Here is a 23,618-nt window from a genome sequence, read left to right as displayed (position 1 = left end):
GTTTAGACATGTGCAGGTGATACAAATCCAATGAATAAGAGATGAGGAGCTTTTTCTGGAGGGCTTCTTAGAAGGAGTTTCTCACTCTTCAAGAGTTTACAGGTAGATGTGGTCTCTTCTGAATGTTGCCATGTATGAACGTGATGTTTGGAACTGCTGCAGTCATCTTGCCACTATGAGGGGATTTCCTTTTGTTATATAGGCCAATATATGGAAGAAGATCCAGTAGAGACATGGAAAGAACCCTTTGTAGACCCTGTGTGAAATCATTGAGCCACTGAATTACCTAACTCTGGAGTGTCTATGCTTCTGGTCTTCTTGTTATATAATAATAATTTTTCTCTATTGTTTAAGCAATTTTGTGAGTTGGAGATTCTGCTACTTGTAGTCAAAGGTATCCTGATTTAGAAATTAATAATGTTCTTGAGGTTTATACTTTCATGATGTCTCAACACTGAGGATACAAAGTTACACCAGACTTTCAATGAAAAGCCCCAGAGAACCAAACCCTAAGAACAGGGGTGATCTGGAGATAGACCACAACCCAGCCTCAACATAACTCAGATGATGAATGGATTAAAGCAGTCAGTTTCACACTCTAACTGAGAAACTCATGTGGCTTAGATATTAGAGTTAAAAGACAGAACATTAAAATGAGTATTATATTCAAGAATATATTTTTAAAAAGAAAGAAATAAGGCCAACATGGCTGAATGATACAAGACAATATGAGATTGAAAATATAGGCAAGGGCTGATCATTCAGGGCCTTCTAGGCCAGAGTAAAAAGTTTTAATTTTTTTCAAAGGCCTGGTTTTAAGTAAGAAAGTAAAAATAACCTAACCTTCATTTGAAAAAGCAGAATCAAGGAGACCACTTGAGAAGCTATAACTCTAATCCAAGTGAGAGATAATAGTACTTTGGACTGGGGTTGTTACAGAAGATACAGAGAGAGGTAGCTAAATTCAACTCATGTTTTAGAAGTAAAATCAACAAGACTTACTGATGGTTTGAATATAACTGATCAGAGAAAGATACCAAAGATGACTCTCAGGTTTCTAACGAGCAAAAGCGGATAGAACAATAGTAGGATAAATTGGGGAGCTGAGGGAAGTCTCATAGAATTTGAGAAGCTTCCCTCAGATTACCAACCAGTTAGTAGTAAAACAAGGACCAGGATCCAAGTCTCTTGATTCTTATTCCAGTACTCTCTATCATACTAAATTAACTTTCTTTTAAGGACCTTTTCAGTAGCAGTATGTTTTTCTGTATTATACAGACAGTGCACAGAAAAATTTTGTGTTTGGGAGTCCAGTTTCCAGGAGTGGTCAGATATTAATTTTGAGTCTTTAAACATGGATGTCAAATGCAAATGCCTTCAGAGTCAGGAAACATAATAAGATGGGTGAAGATCAAGTTCTGTAGTCACAGAGAACGGAGGAGGGCGTTTTTGGATGAACCTGCAGCATACATATTACCTAACAGCATTCAAATTCAATTTAAAAATATTTTTAATCACTCCCCTGCCAATTAAAACAGATTTATGTGCAGTATACCGACTCCTGCTAATTAGATACAAGTATGTTTGATAACACCTTATTTTGCCTTTGAACATAAGCAAAAGATAGGCAAGTCCCATTCAAGGACTCTACTCTTGTTCAGCCATTTATTAGAAATAGCAAAGTGTTTCTAATTGCATGAATATTTGTATGTAAAATAGAAGTCTAACTTTTATTCCATAAACAAATAGAGAATTGAAAGAAGGCCATACCTAAACCAGTGCTGATAATGAATTGTGATCCAGAGATTATGGTTAATCCAATCTTTTACTTAAAATAGATTAATTGGATTATGCTACCTGACGCATTTATTGTTCCCTTGAGCTATGACACCGGGAATCCTCAACCTCATCACCTAGGAATAGTCAACAGAAAGAAGAAGAAAAGAATGATTGCAAAGTAGAAGCTGCCAGTGAGTTATCAACATGTGGGGATTCAACAAGAAACCACTGGGAAAACACTAGGGCATAGACAGAACTGTTTCCATCTGTTTCATGAAATTGCTTAATGCTTAGAAAAATGTTTAATTTCTTTATTTTTCAATTGGGAAGCCATTCAGCTTAAGTGGTTCTTGCCAGTTGTGTAATTTCTAAATGCATTAACACACAACCAAATTTAGCAGAATATCAGTATAGTGTGCTTTTGACAAAATGCCTGAATGTCTTTTATATGCTTAATTTTTGAAAACATATTTCGTGAAAGGACAAAAATTCAATACATTATGTAAACCACAAAATGAAATCGTTAAATAGCAATTAAATACCTTGAAAGCATGTGACCCAAAGACTGGCATTATCAAGTTAACATTATAGAATTTTCATTATCACTTTTGCACCTTTTTTTAATAACATTTCATATTTTTCTCTCTTTTTTCTTTTTTTTTTTTTTTTTGGCTCTCAAGATATCAGTTCTGACTTAATTAATTTATTTCCCCCTACTCTTAAATAAAAGTGGGCGATCTGATTGATCTATTTCTTCTGCTATTTTGTTATAAACAATTGCTTTAATGCGACTATGAACATGGCTATTTCCTTCCATCTGCTTACAAAAATATGTGCATGGACATCAAAAATATTGTTTTGCATGTAGAAAATCAAAGACTGAATTTGCAACAGTTCATGCCAAAATATCTGAGGCTTTTGGGTGATGACAAGCTTAATGTGAGCCAACATTGCAATAATTACTACTGCTATTTCTACTGTTACTACTACTGACAAAAATAGTACTTCATTCTAGTCAAGGTAGTATTATAAAGTTACCCATTAAGTAACAACTTTGTTATAAGCACCTAACAATGATAAAATGTTTGCATATATTTTAAAAGTTGTATTTGTGCTTAAGGTGATATTAACTAGATATTCGTGAATCAGAAAGAAAATTAAGTTGGGTGAGGACCACAGACCCACTGAGCTTCAGGATAAACCCAGAATAAACATCTAGATCAAATTCTAGGTGGCTGATTAGAAACTATAATACCACATATATTTTAGACAACCAGAGTCAGTTTTGTGGCGTGGATTAGAAATGAGCAGGGACTCCTTGCCATGAACAGTATTTTTTCGTTTGTTCGTTTTTAAAGGCCAATCTATATGGAGAGAGCAGCAGGATTTGCAATCCCAAACTTGGGTCAAGCTAACCTGCTGGTTTAGGAAATGAATCTTTGATATTCTTCCAGCATAGGAGATCCATGCTACCAAAATAAGGTCTGGTTCCACAATGAGGATGCTGAAGGCTGAGCATTCCTCTGTGAACTTCCACTTTCTCCCCTGAATCTTGCTCTCACCTCCTTAATGCAAAATCAATAACTATGACACAAAGATGGGAAGATTTGACTCAAGACTAAGCAGAGCTGGAGGAAAACTGAAATCACAGAAGTGAAAAATACAATCACTGAAACAAGAAAAGATAAGGATCTAACTGATGAAAGAATTGGTGAATTGGAAGTTAGTAGTCAAGAATTTACCTGAAACAACATGTAGGACATAAAGAAAGATAAAAATTTAGAAGATATGAGATAAGGAGAATAGATGACAAGCTTCAACACATATCTCATAATTGTTTCAAAATTAAAGAATAGAGGATGTAGCTCAGAATTTTCCTGGATTAAAGGAAGATAGAAGTTATCAGAAAGAAAACTCCTGGTGCACAACAGAACAAATCAAAACAAGGCCAAATCTATGAGTTTTATTATAAGAGTGATATTTCCACAGTGCTGCACACTGCTTCTGGAAATGGCAATGGGATTTTTCAGGCTAATCTTACAACTGAGAACAGATAGGAAAGCTGGATAAGTTGTTAACAAAATGTATATGAAAGCACCAGAAAGCTACAAACAGGATGAGGATCTGTGGTACCCAGATTCAGGCAAAGGAGAGAGGCCACAGATAGGTGAGCTCTTCCCTGTGAGGTCATCACCAGCTATGAAAATGGCTGCTGAGGGGTTGAGAAGCTGAGCTAAACTTTACAACAATTAGTGAGGTTATTGCAAGTTGAGTTCAGGGACCACACAAAAAGAGAGCCCTTGATTTAAAAACGAATAAATAAATAAATAACAGGCTTTTGATTGAGCCTTTAAACAGCTACACCCTAAGAATAATGCTGAATTAGAATACATGTAGGTCCATCATGGTCAAACTGTTGAAAACCAAAGACAGAAAAAATCTTGAGCATCATTAAGAAAGAAAAAAAAAAAAAAAAAAAAAGCTTCAAAAGAGCAATAATTATAATTAACCTTACAGCTGACTTCTAAACAGAAGCCAAAGACAGCAGAATTATAATTTAAAAGAACAGAAAGAAAACATCTGCTAATATAGAATTCTATATACAGCAAAATTACCTTTGAAAATAGAAGTTATATAAAAATATTTTTTGATAAACACGAACTGAGAGAATTCATTATTAGCAGATCGGCACTAAAAGAAATAACAAAAGTTATTTGGTAGACGGAAAATGACTGAGGTGGAAAGGCTAATATATGGGTAAGTGAATATGGACTATATAATCAATATGTCTGAGGATATACCTTTGTGAGGATTAAAATAAAATATGAAAAAAATGGAGAGGAAATATATGAAAACAACATCACATAATTTGAGATGAGGATAAATGAAGTTAAAATGTTCTAAGGTCCTTGCATTGTCTAGAAAGTGGTAAATGTATTAATTTGTATTACACTTTAATAACTTAAGGATGCAGAATGTAATCTCTAAACCCATAGTGACTAAATAATAGTAAAAAACATATATAATCAACAGGTAATAACGGGGGATGCAATGATTAAAACTGAAAATATAATTTAAAAGAAGTCAAAAGGGGCAAAAAACAATGAAGAATAGTTAAGACAACTAGAAGTCTAATAACAAGGTACGTTTAAAAGTATATCAGTAATTACATTAAATATAAAACTACTATATTGTGTGAGTTTGGGCTCTCCAGGAAGCAGGCACCAACATGAAACGAGAATCACAAATGATTCGCTGGGAAGAATAAAAGGGGAGAGAAAACAAGGGTATACAAAGGGAATCTCAGATCACAGAGCAGATCTGATATCTGTAGGGGTGGAGAGGAAGGAGAGGATTGCAGAGCAAGACCCTCAGATTGCACCGCAGCTCTGAGAATGTCAGGCAAGGTTGACGTGGAACAGATTGCACACTAGCTGAGCTGCACGCACACTGACAGGACAGACTTGGCTCTTTCATTTACCCCTGCCATGCTTCCCCATCGCTGGGAGCAGCCTAAGTAAAGAATGACCTTGGGCTGGGTGCAGTGACTGATCCCAAAGTCGGTGGAGGTGTCAGCTAACTGCATTCCCTGCAGCAGCTTCTGTCTTGAACACAGAGCTGAACCATGTACCTCTTAGAAGCCACATCCAACCATTTGTCCTGTAGGTTTTAAAATGTTTTTATTCTAGAAATATCACTGCTATGAGCATCTCTGTTTCATTGCTTATTTGTGAAATGAGGACTAGGTAACACAGGATGAACACGGCAAAAGCCCTTGGTATATGCTGTATGATCTTGGTGATACTTTTTAAACATGGCACTAGGTTGATTTAAGAGAAACCTGAAAAAGAAAGGAACCTCAAAAACCAAAAGGTCCTAAAAAATGCAAAAGCACTCTCAGACTGAGCGTTTTCATGACAGCTAAAAGATGTAGGTACAGCTTTTAAACATTTTAAAAGAACTTTCTCATTATATTGTTTCACTTGCTCAAAACCATTCTGTAGAAGTGGTAGGACAGATGTTACTGCTAGCAACTTGTCCAAAACCAATCAGTTAATAATTTATGCAGCTAAGACAGAAGCAGGCCTTGTGAATTCACATGCACTTTCCGTAGCCCACAGCTCTCAGTTTAATATTGTATAGATACAGTGATTAATACTAACCCTTTCTAATGAATGGGGAAGTTTTGGTCTCATCCTTGTGTTTAACTTGGATATTACAAAAAAAAAAAAAATCTACTGGGAGCGAGTTCTGACTTTAACCAGATAATGGCCATTCTATCGTTAAAGTCAGGTGACTTCTCTTCCATACTCATAAGTACACTCCAATTGCAGATGAATTTAGACAAACTGTCATGGATAATTTTCATCTGTCATATACTAAAAGTAATTATATCATTCCTACTCAGCCTGTAGGAAATAAAAATTTCAGTGCTGAGAAAAGGAAAATGTGACGAACAGGCCTCATGATCCTCATAGAAAAGATACATGAGCCCAGACTTATTTTTTTCACTTTGGGTGGAACTTTCATTTGGATTCATCCTTCCATTTTGCCTCAACTACACAAACTGGCATTCTTTCATAGTCAAAGTTTATACAGTCTCTACAGCCCTCTGTATGCACAGGTTTTGCCTTCACGGATTTAATCAACTGCGGATAAAAATGTTTGGAGAAAAAAAAAATGCCAGAGAGTTTCAGAAAGCAAAATTGAGTTGGCTATGCACTGAGCACTACACTGAATCTACCCAAATAAAGTGATGTGTGGGGATATCCTGCTGTAGCCTATATGTAAATATAGGTTAGACACACATACTACACCATTTTATACAAGCGACTTGAAGATCCACACATTTTGGTATCTGAAAGGGTCCTAGAACCAATCCCCTGTGGATATCGAGAGATAACGATATTCTTTAACACTGAAAATATTCCTTCTGAAAGCTGATATTTTTGTTTGTTTGAGGGGGATTTGATACAGCCCTTGACGATTCCTCCATGACAGTAAACGTGATTCCAACCAGTTCTGTAATGTCAATTTGGTTCTAACATATCACCGTAAACTCCCAGCATGTAGCGTGGCTCTGTTAGCCTTCAATCTACTGCAGGCTCAGAGAACACTTTGGTGTTCCATAATTCATGTTTATTTTTAGAGTTACATGACTTTCATTAGAAATCGCAAATCTGTCTTAACCTGGTTTATTCTTGTGTTCTGACGAAAATGTCCATGCCAGTTTCAATGAGCAGGCTTTGAAAAATAAAGGAACTCTTTCTGGGGAGGTATGATGGTGGTGGAATGTGTTCATCTGTATCTCTCTAGTAGGATTAAGAGTCCTTCTAGGTATTTGATTCATGTCACCAAACCATTTCCAGTGAGGCTTTCTTTAAAGATAGATTATAAAATGTGTCTGATAAATAAATTGCAGCCCCATAAAGCAAGATGAAAAGATATGTGAAATGAAGCATGTGAAGAGAGAAGGCCTAGCACTCAATGAGTGCCCACCAAATTCCTTTCTTTCTTTCTTTCAAAGTACTTTCTACAGTATAAGAAGTAGGTATTGTTACCATATCATTCTAGAATTGACAAAATTAAGCAAATAAAGAGCAGAGACAAGATATGAATCCAAGTCTGTTTAAATTCCAAAACCATTGATTTTTTTTCCCCAGCCTTATGTACTATAGGACCCACATTGAATGAGAATGCAATCCAGATGTTAGTGGTAGATGGCATTAATGCCCCCAATTCTTCACTGCTTCCTGTATGTGTGCCCTTTGCCATTTAACTGTATAGGGCCCTCTCACTGTAAACAGAGTAACCCCCATATCTCAAGTCTTGTCTCAGCCATGTGACTTCCTTTGGCCATTGGGCTATTAATAGATATAATGCAACAGTTTCATGGTTACCAGAGGTAAGAAGAGGGATAAGGGGATCAAATATATGGTGATCTATTATAGAAATGTACACTTGAAACCTATACAATTTTACTTACCAATGTCACCCCAATAAATTTAATTTTAAAAAGTAGACATAATGCAAACTTGGGGCTGAAAGAATTTGCATGACTGGGCTTGCCCTCGTGCACCTCTGCCAGCACCATGAGAAAGATTCGTTGGTCCAGAAGGAGGATGAAAATACATGAAACAAATTCACCCTGCCTGGGTCATCTGGCCACAGCAAGTTGCAGACACATGAGTGAATGAAGCCAAGACCAGCAAAACCATCCAGTCACGCCCAGCCTAATTTAGCCACTCTCACGCAATCTACTACTGAGCTGCAAAAACAAATTCTGTTGTTTTAAGCCATGTAGTTTGGGGTGATTTGTTATACAACAGTTTTCTGGCAATAGTGACTAGTCTGCCCTCCATACGCTGATCCAGTGTGGTATAGGAATTGGGTTTTGTTTTTCTTTTTAATTCTATGGGTTAAAAACCTAATCAAAGATCGAATATTCCTTCTTTGCACAATAAAGGAAAAACTTTCAATCAAACATTTAATCCTAGAAATGTTCCCTAAGAGTTCTTAAAATATTGAAATGTCAGCCACACTACAGACACAGTTAAGCAACTGTAAAATAGTAAGTCCCAAGATCATCAGCTGTTTGACTTTAAAGAATGTAATTACATTTGAGAGACAAAGGTGACTTGCTTTTAAGAGACACTGGCAAGCTGTGACTCTGAAAGAAGAGGGTAGGTAAAAATTGCGACCTACAAAAATCACACTTTAACTGATAGGGCAAGTTTGACTAGTTTTGAATCTTGCATTTCTAGTTTCACATCGAGTTTCTCTACTCCCAGAAAACTTAGTTAATTTTCATTTATGTAAGAGTAAAAAGACAATATGGAAATAAATAGATCAATTTTAAGTACATCTTCATGTTTTGCTTATTATTACCCTCATACTAACTCTCAGGGTGTGCTTCTACTTTGCATATTCTTTAGTGTCTGCAGACCACTTCTTAGAGTAAAATGTTTTTGCTACACAGCAAACTTTTACTCCTTAATAAAGAGTTCCATAAAGTGTTCTCTCTTTCTATCCTAATGACTTGCCACTAACCAAAATAATCTCTGTCCCACATTTCTCCCCTGGCAATTTATTTACACTTCTTTTTAATAGCCTCTTAACACTTTCCATCTGGGTTTTGACGTATTTTTGTGCATTTTCACCCATCTGCTATACTACAGGTCATAAACTGAATTGCCTCCAGAAGCCAAAAGGGTAATGATAAGTAAAGAGGGCTGACAAAGCAACTGTGGGTAGTGAAGATTCTGGCTAACTGAAAAAGCATATCCCATCTGAAGGGAGAGAGCTATACTCAGGTCCACCTAATTGTTGCCAATAGGAGAATATAAGCTTAGCGGTGACAAATCTACCCAATTTTAAGATTTAAGACTCCAGATTTTTATGTAAAATTTTCCAACTTTATGTGAAAATCCAGACTTTGAAATGTTGTGGTAGAAATTTCATTCTTGTTCTGAGTTACACACCCACTGCCTTGAGGCAGAGTATAGTTCCCGGCCCCACTGAGGAGGGCTTGGCTGTGTGGCTTGCTTCACTGAGTGATCACTGTGCTGTGTGTCTAACCAGAGCTTTAAACGCACCACTGGGGCCTCAGATCCCAAAATGAGACACATGGAGCAGACGTCAGCCATGACCCGCAAGCTGAAGCAGAGCCACTCCAGCTGAACTGCAGACCCAGGAGGTGGTTCTGTCTGTGTTGGAGGGGTGGTAGATTGGGGGGTGGGGGGTTGTCACTTAGTGAAGGGTGTAAATGTCCAACTATTACATTGTTTTGCACACCTGAAACTAAGAAGAAGAAGAAGAAGAAGAAGAAGAAAAGAAAGAAAAATAGATGTTTGTTGTTGCATGCCACTGAGATTTCCAGGGTTGTATTTTACGTGGTGTTATTGTATCTGAACTCTGACTAAAACATTTGGCCATAAATTTAAAGAAAAAACTTAAAGCAGAAAAACTCAGGTAACGAAGCTTGGCTCGTAGTCCTATAAGGTTTCCACCTCCATTACTGGGAGTTTTTTGAGGGGAATTCATGAGTCTATTTCCATTTAAATTCCCTGTCCCCCATCATTACAACATCTAATATCATCCATCACAGAGTAAACACACACACACACACCAAAAAAAAAAAAAAAAAAAAAAAAAAAAACTAATATTTTACTTGGTAATAATCTGCCATTTACATCAAATCTCTTAGGATTACAAGTCATCCTTAAAAATAAACTAACTCCTGTTTCCATACACTGTTTCCCACACATAAACCCAACAGAAGTAGATAGCAGCCTGAAGGGAAATTTGAAAACATTCCTCCCAGCACTGACTTAACTCTATTGATTATTCTGAGCCACAAAGGAGCAGTTTCATTTAGCAACAAGTTGACAATTCAAAGTCAGATGCAATCCTAAACCTGCATAGTTAAAGATGTTATGCACAGAGTTTATTTCCCTCCATATAGGTTTTGTTTGGCTGTACTAGTTGGTACATGGACTCAACAATGCCTGGAACAGGCTCTTCTACAATGTTTTTCTGCCATCCCTAGGTGACACCCTTAGCCTCAAACTTAAAAAAGACTCCTCACAATAACCTATGTTCCAGCCCAAAGGGAGGAAAAAGAGGTCAGCCTCCTTTCTTTCTAAAAGTATAACCTAGAAGTTGTACACAGCACGTCTGCTCACATTCTATTGGCCAGAGCATTACCTCATAATTCTCCAGTGATAAGGAAAGCTGGGAAATGTAGTCTTTACAGGCATATTGCTACCCAGCTAAAGCGTCAATGACTACAGAAGAAGAGAAAATGTATTGAAGAGAAAATTAGGAGTCTCTGTAATATGACAGCAAAGAAGGAACATTTTGACAATTTTTTAAACATTGATTCTGCTTTGGTCAGTACATGTGAATTTATAAGTAAATCTGTCTCTATACCTGTTTCTTTAATAAAAACAGCCTTTACCCCTTATTTCCACTAGGTGAACATTGAGGAAAGCTAGTTAAAGAAATAAATTTAAAATAGGAACCATGATTTTAGACTGCCTGAAATGTCCAAAGGATTTGATCTAGCCTTTTCCTTGCTTATCACAGGATTGATATCGGGTAAACTTCATTTTGAAATGAAAGGGGTGAATTTCACAAAGGATTCTTAGGTAGATGAACTGTGTTTATTCATGAAGTGGTTAGTGGTTATCTATTGAAGGACAACCATAGCAAGGCACTTTGCTAGGCATGAGGGGATACAAATGGATAGGCTAGACATTGATCACATAACCACACAAACAGGAGTATGATCACAAATGGATTTAAGTGTAATTAAAGTTGATACAGAGTACAGGGCAGTATGCAGTCAATAGGGACATGAGGACAAATAAGCCCTGAGAAAACAGAAAAGCTTCTCTTTTTAACATTCATGCTCCAACTAGCTCTCTTTTTATATCTTTTGTTTTGAGGGGAAGCCTAAGGGATTCCTGAAGAATATGCCTCCTAGAAATGTAGCTATTAGCCTCCAGGCACCCCAGTTATGTCTTTTAGGAGCTATTAATATAGCAATTAATTTTTACTCTAGTCTAGTTTTCTATTAAAAAAAAAAAGCTGAATAGTCTGTATAAATAATAGATCATAGCTCAGGGATGTGTTTGTCTCAAGCCATACTCTCTGCTTCTCTCACGGAAGCCTTGCTGAGCTGCCAAAATGGTAATCTAACTTATTAAAAGCATCCCAACAGTCAGTGCTCAGCAGAAATTGAGGAGGATGCTAGGAGATTACCATTGCTGTGCCAAGATGCTAGATCTCAGTTAAAAGGAACAGGTTTTCCCTGACAGGAGAGTAAGGTCCAAACTAAAGTCACATCTTGCAATTATATATGATCCAGGATATTTTAGAGAACCGTGGTTTTTATTTTTAGGGGTTTCCATTGTGCACGCTGGTAGTTTATTATTTATTGTTTTATTATTACTGTCTTATGACTATTGCTCTTACAAAATTCTACTCAACAGCCCCTGCCTCCTGGGCTAGTTGCCCCCTTTCTGCACCACTGCCTCCTCCATGACTCCCAGAGGCTCCAGGATGACATTCACTCGACTCTCATCTCTGCATTTAAACCCCCAGAAATGCCCTGATCCTGTGCAGCAAACTAACAAAATTTCCAAACACTCAATAGTTCCGTTTTCTAAAACACATTGAGCATCTGCTACTTCAATAAGGAAAACAGGAAAGGAGATTATTCCTGAAGTCAGGAGATGTAAGCACGCTGCCTGTGGAAATCTTGTTCTCTTCAACAGTAAAATATAGTTAAGAATAGCTGCCCGCCTTTACTTTGTGGGGCTTTGATGAGATGAGATATATGAAAACATTTTGAAGATGACAACATATACTACATAAGCCAAAGACATGAGAACCAGTGTCCCCTGAACACAGTGGATGTGGGATGTTTTAAAGACTGAAAATCTTGCTGTCTTCATGACTTCACTCCTCCCTTAAATGTCGATAATCCTTTAATCCCTATAATTCATTTTACAATACATGAAATTTGCACACTAATATCTAAATTTGCACAATAATATCTAAAAGAATGATATTATTCTTTTAGATTGGGTCACAGGTCTCCAGAAGTCCCTCTGAAAATACACAGATCTACCAAATATTGGTAACAAATGAATCTAAGGGCAGACACAGAGAAGTTTATCAGATTACTTTATTTTGGTCTTACCAAATGGATGAGGCATCTTAGAGTATGGGATACAACATGAGTAAATTGGGACTCAATGGAAAAAAACATAACTTTGGCCGAACTACATATGTGATTGGGTAGGATACCAAGAAGATAAAAACTAGGATTGACCTCAATAAGGGAAATGCAATAGTAAGTACTCTAGAGAACTTTATCTACTTAAGTACTTGACTCGAATCGAGCCAATCAGGACCAAGTTTGGCTGTGAAAACTAATTATCTTTCTTTCTAAGTCCCTTTTGTCACAACCTCTGTGAGCATGTTTTACTCATTTTTGAAATAATAATAGTAACATTCATCTTATAGTTTTGTTGGAGGATTAGATATTAAAATAATGAAAATCACTAATATACAGTATCCACAATAAAGTATGTACTCAATAAGAGACTTTCCTCACCTTGTACTATCTGTGAAATTTTATTGTATGAAGTTTTTATTAGGGGTTCAGAAGGAAGAATTGTAACAGGGAGAAGAAAAAGACTTGGCTCATATAAAGACACTTTAATGAATATAATAATAAATAAATGTATAATCTCAATAAAAATATTAGGAGTGCAATAAAAAGCATGTTTTGATTTCAACCAAGCACTTAACAAAAACTCTTATGACTGTGTAGTCAAGAGAGAGAGCTATATGAAAAATACAGAAAGAAAAATTTGTAGACTTATTGGAAATCAATCAATTGATATCTGGATCATCATTGTCAATAGGGACAGAATAATCTAGGGTCCAGCTACAGATTTCAATTCCTGCTTGATTTTCTTTGCCTCTGTCTGCCCCATCTCTAGAAACCGACTCTCCAAATTTTCCCTATAAGCAGACTGAAAACAGTGCCCTTTCCCAAGTCAATCTTGACAGAGCATTATATACACTGACTTCTTGTTATGGCCTCACATGGTGGAAAGAGGGCTAGAGAGCTCTTTGGAGTCTCTTTCACAAGGGTACTAATTCCATTCATGAGGGCTCCACCCTTATGACCTAATCACCTCCCAAGGGTTCCACCTCTTAATACCATCACATTGGGGTTAGGATTTCAACATATGAATTTTGGGAGGACACAAACATTCAATTCAGTCCATCACACTGATACGCCTATCCTTCAAGGTTTTCTTCAACGTCAGTTAGACCCAGATCTGAAAAACCAAGGAGCAAATCTTGAACACCTGAGAAGTAGTCCTCAAATTGCAGTGGTAGTCCCACTCCCTTCCCCACTTAGATTACACTGGTCCATCTGAAAACTTACATGATCCGAAATGTTTGACCATTAATTGTTATTCTGCCCTATTCCTTCTAGTAGCTGAGTTTTCCCCATTGAGTTGGGGCTGTGGGAGGCCACCTCCAACACCTGCCTGTACCTTCTGCTGAGCTCCTCTCTGGTACAGTCCCTGGTGCTCACACACTCACCTCTCCTACCCACAGACAAGGATCTTCCTCCCCATGTCATCCATAGTTATGACTTGTTTTATATTTGTCTGCCACCTGAAATCCCGAGATCCAGAACTCTGCTCACCTTCCTGAGTAAGTATATTTCTTAGTTCCTCTAAAAACATTTATCTTTCTTCTCAAAACACATGTCTCTGGTCTCCTGCTAATCTCTCCCTACCGGCTGGCCAGTGTTACCAATTCCTAAATATTCCTATGACTGAGACCACGTAGTTCACAGCCTCTAAACTATTTTAAAATGTTTATTTTTAAATTTTATTTATTCAGCAAATATTTATTGAGCACCTAGTATATGCCTACCACTATTCTAGGAACTAGGAACGGAGAAATTAATAAACAAGGAAAATTCCCTGCTCATTTGAGATAGATACATTTAATTTGAGTTTTTTCTAAAAACTAGGAAGCACATTCAATAAGTTAGGAGACAAAACAATTAAAATAAAGTATAATGATCAACCTAAACAAATAAGGCTAAATTTAGCAGAATAATATATCTTTTTAATTGGCTTTAAAAACTCCTTTGCTAAAATGTAAGTTGGGGAAGATCTGATGTGCTGGCAGTTCAAGCAAAAAAATCTGTGAGTTAAGTAGAGCATAGAAACCCAATATGATGGAGCTGTTAAGAACAACAACAACAAGACAAAAACATAAATCTTAGGCTGATGTAAGAGAAGTTCAATGTCAACATTAGTATGGAATATTGTAATCAGTTATTGACAACATAGAGGGGCTTTTAAACACTAAGAGGAAAATGAGAAAGTTGCTAAGAGACGTGGAAACCACATTACTGGGAGAACTATTAAAAGATCATGTAGAGACTTCTTCCTAGAAAACAGAAAAATCTGTGAGGTGTAGAATGGCCCTGAAATTCTTTCCAAATATTTAAAGTACTGTCATAGATAATGAGAATAGTTTTCCTACTACAAAGGACAGATCTTCAACCAATCAGAGGCTTTCAAAAATCAAAGAAATTGGCTCATAAACTGGGCTTTCTAATAATTTGAGTGAGTCAAAATGGAATAGTCTCACTGTGTAAAAGCAGTAAAGCCCCTGTCTCTGGAAGTTTTCCAATAGAGGCCAAGGTGCCACCTGCTGAGAAGGGGAGGGGGAGTGAGGAGGAAGGTAGGATTCCTACAGTAGGACATAGATGACTGTACGACCATCTAATATGCCCCCCAATTTTAAGGTTCTCTCAGCCATCCATACCACTCCACTGATACCAAAGGAAAGAGAGGTACTTTCCAGGCATTAGGAAAATATTCTGACAAGCTTGTTGATCCTCCTGCAGTGAAGAAAACTATATGTAACAACACATTCAGCACAAATTGAGGCAAAATGGCCCTTGTGAGAATTGCTAATTCAATTATTTAAAAGCTGTCTAAATTTACATATGCATATGGCACTCATTTAATAAATCTTAAAAGTGACACTTCTGGATGGAAGGAGAATTAACTCTGGGTGATGAACACAGAATGTGATATATAGATGATATATTACAGAATTTTACACTTGAAACCTATTAATTTTACTAACCATTGTCACCCCAATAAATTTTAATTAAAAAAAAAAAAGTGACACTTCTCGACAGGCAAGGGAAATATTTAAGTGCCAACAGATTTAAGAACCACAAATCTGTCTAAATACTATAACTTTTGAATGAGATACTTTGTCAATTCATAGTGCAAATAAGGCACATGTACAAGACACACACATGCTTTTTAAAGTATTCTTTCTTATAGTGTATATTTTTGTCTTTATAAGGCAAGTGTATAGCTGAAATTATACAGCACTGCTGTCTTTAAGCTTATTTTCTCTTTTTTCTTAAAATTTTTTATTTGACACCAATGTTTTATAATTAAGGAAAACAATTATTCTGATGCAGCCCACATATTAAATCACAGTAGGCAGTAGATTTCATGTTAACCTTAAAACCATATGCAGTATTGTGAGATATATATATATATATATATCAGATGACCAAAATATATTTACCATATAAATTTGGTCTTCATCCATGGTTCCTGGCTCACAGCTTCCAAAATCCTTGGAATTTTCTAGTGTTAGGAGTGATAAATATGTCTTATGTTATGTTAATGAGGTGACTTTGGAAAACACATAAGCATAGGGGCTGGTTGCCAGGGGAGCTGAGCAGGTTATTAGAGGGTTGGAATTTTCAGTCCTACCCCTGACCTTCACTTTCCAGAAGGGGAAAGGGGCTGGGTACTGAGTTCAATCACCAGTGGTCAATGATTTAATCAGTCATGACTATATAATGAAGCTTCCATAAAAAAAAATAATAATAATAATAACAGGATTTGGAAAGCTTCCATGTTGGTGAACACGTGGAGATTGGGAAAAAGTGGAGTGTCTGGAGAGGTCATGGATGCTCCATGCCCTTTTCCCATACCTTGCCCTGCCATCTCTTCCATTTGGCTACTGCTGAATTATATTCTTTCATAATAAACTGGTAGTCTAGTAAATAGAATATTTTTCTGAGTTCTGTAAGCAAATTAATCAGACATGAGGAAGGTTTCATAGGAACCTCTGATCTATAGCTGATCTTTATAGCCAGTAGGTGATTACCTAGACTATTGACTGGTATCTGAAGTAGGAGAGAAGGGGCAATCTTGTGATACTAAGTCCTTCACCTGTGGAATCTGATTCTATCTCTGGGTAGATGGTGTTAGAAGTGAGTTAATTTCTCAGACACTATTGGTGTCCAAGAATTGCTTATTGGTGTTTGGCAACCACCTGTCCACACACCTACATAAGAATTTGGTGATCAGGCCACCAGAAGACCATATTCAGCATTTGTTTCATTCCACCAAAAACATGTTCCAAATAGTACAAGTAAACTATGTAGATTTTATTGATTGTTTAGTTAGGAAATTGGAAGAATTTATATCATTCTTTATATAGATACCAAATTTTTAAAATCACAATTAAAATCTACAGATTAAAAGAGGCTTAAGAGGCATATCAACTAATTGCAATGAAGGGATTATAATTGGGTCATACTCAAACAAATGAACTTTACAAAATATAATGATAGTATGAGGAAATTGAACTAAATATTTAATAATATTAAGAAATTATTGTTAAGTTTTTTAAATAATGGTATTATGCTTACATTTTCTTTGAGGACTCTTTTGAATCCTTAACTTGTAGAGAAACATTCTAAAATATTTGTGAATTAAATCATATGCTGTCTGGAATTTGCTTCAAAACAATCCATTAATGGAAGAAACAGTAGGGGACATAGATGAAACATGATGGGCTATGACTTAATAATTATTGAAAGTGGTGATAGAAATATATGAGTATATGAGCATTAATTATGCAATCATTTCTACTTTTGTAAATGTTTGATATTTGCTATATTTTAAAAAATCAAATCTAATCTCACTTAGACATTTTTCTTCTCTCCCAAAGTCTTTCTTCAACAACCAGCCATGAAAATTTCCTATTTCACTACATTTTCTCTCAAACTCCTGTGTTTTCTCAAGCAATTCAACTCTCACCTTACACTTACAATCCTCAAACAGAGAAACAAAAGCCTTGAAGCTAATCATGCCCAGTCTATAAAGGACACATTAAAGATTATTAATTATGTGTAGAGTCTATCCTTGGGATCTTGCTTCTTATGCCAAAACAGCTGTTAAATCATGTAATCTAATTGCAATTCTCTTTGTATACCATTACACTGAAGGTTTTAAAACAAAGGACATGTATTATCATAAATGTTGTCATCTCAACAGCACCAAAATTCACGTGTGTGCGCATATGTATGCATCTCTGTCCACGTGTGTGATGGAGAAGCACAGAAGCTTAAGTAAGAGTTGAAAAATTAATTTTGAGAGCTTCTGAATTAAATAAAACAACAAACAAGTCAAAATGGAGTAAACATAACAAATTAGGATAATGATATGAGGTATAGTCTCCATTTGAATCTATCTTTTATACCCTAAACTAATTTTGTCATCTAGCCTTTACTCTCATTCACTATTTATGATTTACATAAGGCCAACTGCTAAACAAACACAGAAGGAAAATGGTATCAAACACAGGAACTAAGTGGCTATATCTGGCTCTCACAGATTTAGGCTTAGGGCAATTTTGTGTACCTTAAATGTTTGGAACATAATAGGATTATTGTTCTGGCAGACACTCCGGACTATCTATCCAAAAAAATCCCCATAACTGTTTTCTTTCTTACCTCCCTCTATTGAGAGGCATGGAAGCCAAAATACATGATTTCCCAGACTCCATTCCAGTGAAGAGCCGCCAATTCTTACTAATAAAATGTGAATGAAATTCACTGTGGATATCTCCTTTCCCAAATTAAAAATGCTAATATCTCACATGGAGAAAGTTTTGTACTCTTCTACCTTCATTCTTCCTTGAATGCAAATATGAGTTCTACATGAAGGTATAGCAATTTTCTGGCAACTAAGAGGTCAAACACACACTAAAGATAGTAAAGCAAAAAATGAGAACGAGCCTAGATCCATAGCAGCATTGCTGAATGGCTGCTTTAGCTCTGGCTACCTGTTCCAGATGGATTTTTATATTTGAACAATAAAACACTATGTTTAAGCCACTGTGAAGAGTGTTTTCTTGCAGCAGGGGGGTGGGAGGTGGTGTTTATTTGCAAGGAAACATATTTCTATCTTACACACTCGTATTCCTAAGAGCAAAATAGGAGGCAGCAATTCACAAGATAGACACAACAGAAATACATATAAAAGAATGCTGGCAGACTTCTGCTTCTCGCAAAAATGAAGTAACAGGAATTGAATTTACCCTTCCACCTAAAATAACTGAAAAAACAGGCACGATATAAGAAATGACAGTTTTCAGATATGGAACACCTGTTAATGCAGAACATTGATTTCTAAGAGTGGAGGAAAATATAGGTTAGCCCCAGTGATTACCCAACCTTACTTCCTGAAGAACGTTTCTAAGCCCCCGAACAGGGTAGAGGAAGTCAAGTGGAGTTTGGAGGTCTCCCTGACTTTACGGTACAGTGTTGGGGGTCCAGCAAGCAGAATACTAAGAGAGGGGAGCTTCAAAAGGTGAAAGCTCTAGAGATTTGCAGAATATTCCCCTCCAGTCTTCAGTTGAGTGAATAGGGCATGTATATGAGGAAAATTGTGACTAGGAAATAAACCATGCAAAAGGAGAATAATCCCCAAAGCTCACACAGGCCTGGGAGTAATCCACATTTTCAACCAGCCAGAATGGAAAACTTCATAACTCAGGGAACATCAGGTAAGTATTCAGAAAGACATCACCTCATATTGGGGCCAAATTAGCTATATATTTAAGGCTGTCTGGTCCTTACACGTTACAAAACTTAAAATCAAGCTTGGAAAGAATCAAATTATTTCCAAGTAAATTAGCCATATCACAGAAGAAAGCTCAAAAAGATTCAACACCTGACAAGAAAAAAAATCTCGATGTCTGCCATCCAGTGAAAAAATATATATATACAACCAATAAGAGGAAGAAAAAGAATCAATAAATAGAAACAGATTAAAAAATTGCATACTTTAGGTTGTAAAAGGCAAGGAAAATGATTGGTATGTTTGCTTTTGTAGAATTAATATACCATCAAGAAGCAGTAAGAATTTAAGGAATACTATTTTATAAAATAAAATAAAAAGAGAAATGCTTAAGAAGTAGTTAACATGTGAATAATTAATAATTAAGTAATTAACAATTAGACTGATTATGTTATAAGTATGGTTATTTCACAGAGTCCTGGAAGAACACTTTCTCTTAAAATCAGAAACCATACTCTTAAGACCGCAATACACATAATGCTGATGTAGGTGATGTTGGATCTGCCGGCAGTTTCTGAGTGTGGGCCAGGATCATATCTTGTGAAGCCGAAGAATGGAAACACGGACCAGGGAGAGGTAAAAAGTTTTAAAAAGAGTTTAGTTTATTGAGACAGGAGAAGAGGTTGCAGCTCCCGAGCGGGAGGGGGTGCGGAATGGGAGGTGCCCCATGACTGAGGCAAAAGCTCTTACTTTTATACCTTCCCTTGCCTGTTTGGGGAAGGGGAGCTGTTTGGAGAAAGGAACTTGTTTGAAGAAGGGAACTGGCACCTTCTAATGAAATTCCTCTACCAGGTTTGTTCTGCTTGCCCATCCTGGAGGAATTAGCAAAGTAACCCACTGTTTATCAGATCAGCTCCATTTGTCAGGCCAAAATGAATTTTATGATTAACCTCAAGGCCTTGTCACATTATGTCCTGGAGCAAAGGAGTGATTTCAAAACCTGAAGTTTTAGGGTATGGCTGTCTTTTGTTTATTCCACCAGGGACCTCCCTATCTACCTAGGGACATGCTAACTCTCCCGTATCAATGCTGCTGGAATGATGTGGTCTGCTTAGTCTGATTTTTGGTTAAGTAATAAATACGACAAGAACAACAATAACAAATAGCAGATAACAATAACTTACTGATAACTCAGTGCAACATCTTTCCCTTGCATTACTCATTTAATCTACACAGCTAACCATTATATAAGATGGAACTGAGGCTTAGGGTAAGTAACTTGATTACTAACATCTCTAATATTTATTAATGGATAGATTTACTTTTCTGCTTTATAAAGCACAAAATGGTGACATGGGCTCCAGGTTCATCTCCTCGAACTTCTCATCTTGGTGCACTAGAGAAGCAGATGAAGAGTGACATGTACTAACACAAGGACCAGCCAGGAAATTTACGTTAACCCAGAGCATGGTTTTGTGATGTGCCACCTTTCCAACAAAAACCGCTACTCGTATTTGAATGCTACTGGTAACCAGAAGTTGTATTATTTAAAATTTTATTTAATATTATACCATGGCTTCTTGACTCAGATGTTTTTGAAGAGTTTCATTTAATAAGTTGTTTTTATAGAACTCATTGAACAGCTGTAGGATTTTAATAGTTTCTATGTATAACATAAAAATATGCACATTTTAGGTTCCTCAAAAAATGAGGAAAAGAATTACCATATGACCCTGCAATCCCTCTCCTGAGTATCTACCCAAAAAATCTGAAAACATTTATACATAAAGACACGTGTGCTCCAATGTTCATTGCAGCTTTGTTTACGGTGGCCAAGACATGGAAACAACCAAAATGTCCTTCGATAGAGGAATGGATAAAGAAGTTGTGGTATATATACACAATGGAATACTATTCGGCAGTAAGAAAAGATGATATAGGACCATTTGTGACAACATGGATGGATCTTGAGATTATAATGCTAAGCGAAATAAGTCAGACAAAAAAAAGCAGAGAACCATATGATTTCACGGATATGTGGTATATAAACCAAAAACAACAAAAGAACAAGACAAACAAATGAGAAACAAAAACTCATAGACACAGACAATAGTTTAGTGGTTACCAGAGGGTAAGGGGGTTGGGGGGTGGGAGATGAGGGTAAGGGGGATCAAATATATGGTGATGGAAGGAGAACTGAGTCTGGGTGGTGAACACACAGTGGGATTTATAGATGATGTAATACAGAATTGTACACCTGAACTCTATGTAATTTTACTAACAATTGTCACCCCAATAAATTTAAAAAAAAAATCCACATTTTCATGGTACATCTAGAGACCACTGAAACTACCAAAATCATAAATTGGAAATGAGTTCTTAAAATTATTAAAGTAATCAAAAGACAACAGAGATATGTTTGTTTCTCTAAAAATTAAAAAAAATAGAAAGAAAAGTAAGAGGGTTTTTTTTTTTTTTTTCTAAATATAAGATAGTAACCTAGAGGTAATAAAATTGTCTTTTAATCCTTAAAAATATAACACTAATGACTGTTTCTTTTAAGAGTTATTTACTTAGGAATTTACAGGACCACCCAAGTAATGCATTATGAAAAGCTGAAATTATGAAAGGATCCGACTTTAAATTATCTAGCAACTATAAAAGCTGAATTCCTCAGTCAAAAATATGATGTTTCATTTCACATTAACAGGACCTGATGGTTAAAACTTAGTCCTTCTAAAAGCTCTGGCCAAGGTCGAATGAGCTCCAGAAAGCAGAAAGCCAATTCTGATTCCAGGCCTCTAGGCAAAATCTTCAGAGATAAAAGGTTTCCTCTCTTCAAATTATAAAGTCAGGCTGTATTCTTCTCCTGGCACCTGTTAGTAACAAAGCTAGAAATGGCTGATATGAGAGGCATTTGAAAAACAATTTACTAGGAAATTACTTACTTATCTGCAGGGGCTTGAATTATCTGTCACTTGAGGGTGAAACCATTATATAAATCCATCTGCAAATTCTCAGCCCTGGGTTAAATTCTTAAGAACCTTCTGAATTCCTGAAGGGATGACTTTAAAAACATAATCTCAATTTTCAAATGCAGCCTGCTTAATAATATGTAGAACAGTAACTGCTGTTTACATGTGTTTCAGATTAGCAATTCATGGTTAATATCCCTTGAGGCTTATTAATCAAGAAACATTAATGAGGCTCAGGCATTATATTAGGCTTTGAGGTTACTCATGTGTCTTACTTTGCTGTCCACAGTGACAGGTGTCTTGCATTCAGTCCCTAGAAACTTCTCTGACCTCCTCTCCCTATAGTACTGGCTGCTGCTATCAGTGCAAGGAAGAAGGAGATCTCCATCCAGGGTGAATATATGGGTAAAAGTGTAAGAAATACCCTATCTACAAAAGATCCCAACACATAAAAATTCATTTATAAGTTTATCATTTAGGAATTAAAAACAACATTACAAATGATTTGGGTATTACCAAGAAAGTGAAAACAAAGTTACTTCATGCGGGAGATAATAATCCTTAGGTCAACTAATCTGATCTTCTCATTTTGCCATTGAGAATACAAACCTCTCAAAAGTCCAGAGAGGTTGACTTTTCCAGAGTAATACTACAACTAGTTTGAGGCAGAATTTAGATACAGTTCAAGTTTCTGAACTCCAAGTCTTACGTTGTTTTTTTCTCTTCCCTTTTACTTCATACATAAATCCTTCTCTGGAAAAGATTTCAGTATATATTTTGTCATAAGAACATAACTGAACACTACATACGTGCACTGAAAATAACAACTGTCTAACTCTTGACAAATAAGTAAAAATTCGATCATCTCCTAACTTCCCTAATCTCTATGAAGTCAAGCAAATCTTCATGCACAGAAATTCAGAAAAATGATTTGCCACCACTTACAAAAAGAGTAGTAAATTGATTATAACAATTACTTAAATGGCTAACTTTCTTCTTATTGATTCTATTGCACATTGTTCTTTAAGTTTCTAACAGCACAAAATTTCCAACATCTTAAATTTAATCCAAGAGTTTTAGGTTGTTTCTCATCACCTCATTACCTCTCCAACCCACTGATTCTTGGCCTAGGGTGAGGGAGTCGTGGTGCTGGAGATGAGCCACTGCAATTCTTGCCCAACCACAATGTAGACCCTTCAAATAACTGCTAAATTTTCAATTGTCCACTGATGGGTGATTGGGGAAGAATCTTTGCTTCTCTGACTTTAGTAAACCAAAGAATCACCAGCGATACTTGTTAAAAATACATATTTCTCTTCCTCATTCTAATTTACCAGGTCTGAGGTGGGCCTGGGAAAAGACATTTTAAATAAGGACACTGGGTGATTCTGTTACAAGGCACTGTGGA

At 36.3% G+C, this 23,618-nt stretch overlaps 1 protein-coding gene across 1 annotated transcript in view; it reads left to right on the top strand.

Moving 5' to 3' along the window:
- The window catches only part of C6 (complement C6), a 65,528-nt gene extending 63,628 nt beyond the window's left edge, over positions 1 to 1,900 (top strand). The window contains exon 19 of the mRNA XM_074328966.2: positions 1,883 to 1,900. The gene's annotated coding sequence lies outside the window, so the exon portion shown is untranslated. The remainder of the gene's footprint in view (positions 1 to 1,882) is intronic.
- Positions 1,901 to 23,618: the final 21,718 nt, after the last annotated feature.

Source organism: Rhinolophus sinicus, chromosome 3, assembly GCF_057876585.1.
Source record: "Rhinolophus sinicus isolate RSI-liver-muscle chromosome 3, RSI-T2T, whole genome shotgun sequence".
NCBI classification, from domain to species: domain Eukaryota; kingdom Metazoa; phylum Chordata; class Mammalia; order Chiroptera; family Rhinolophidae; genus Rhinolophus; species Rhinolophus sinicus.
This window is presented reverse-complemented; position numbering and strand designations above follow the sequence as displayed.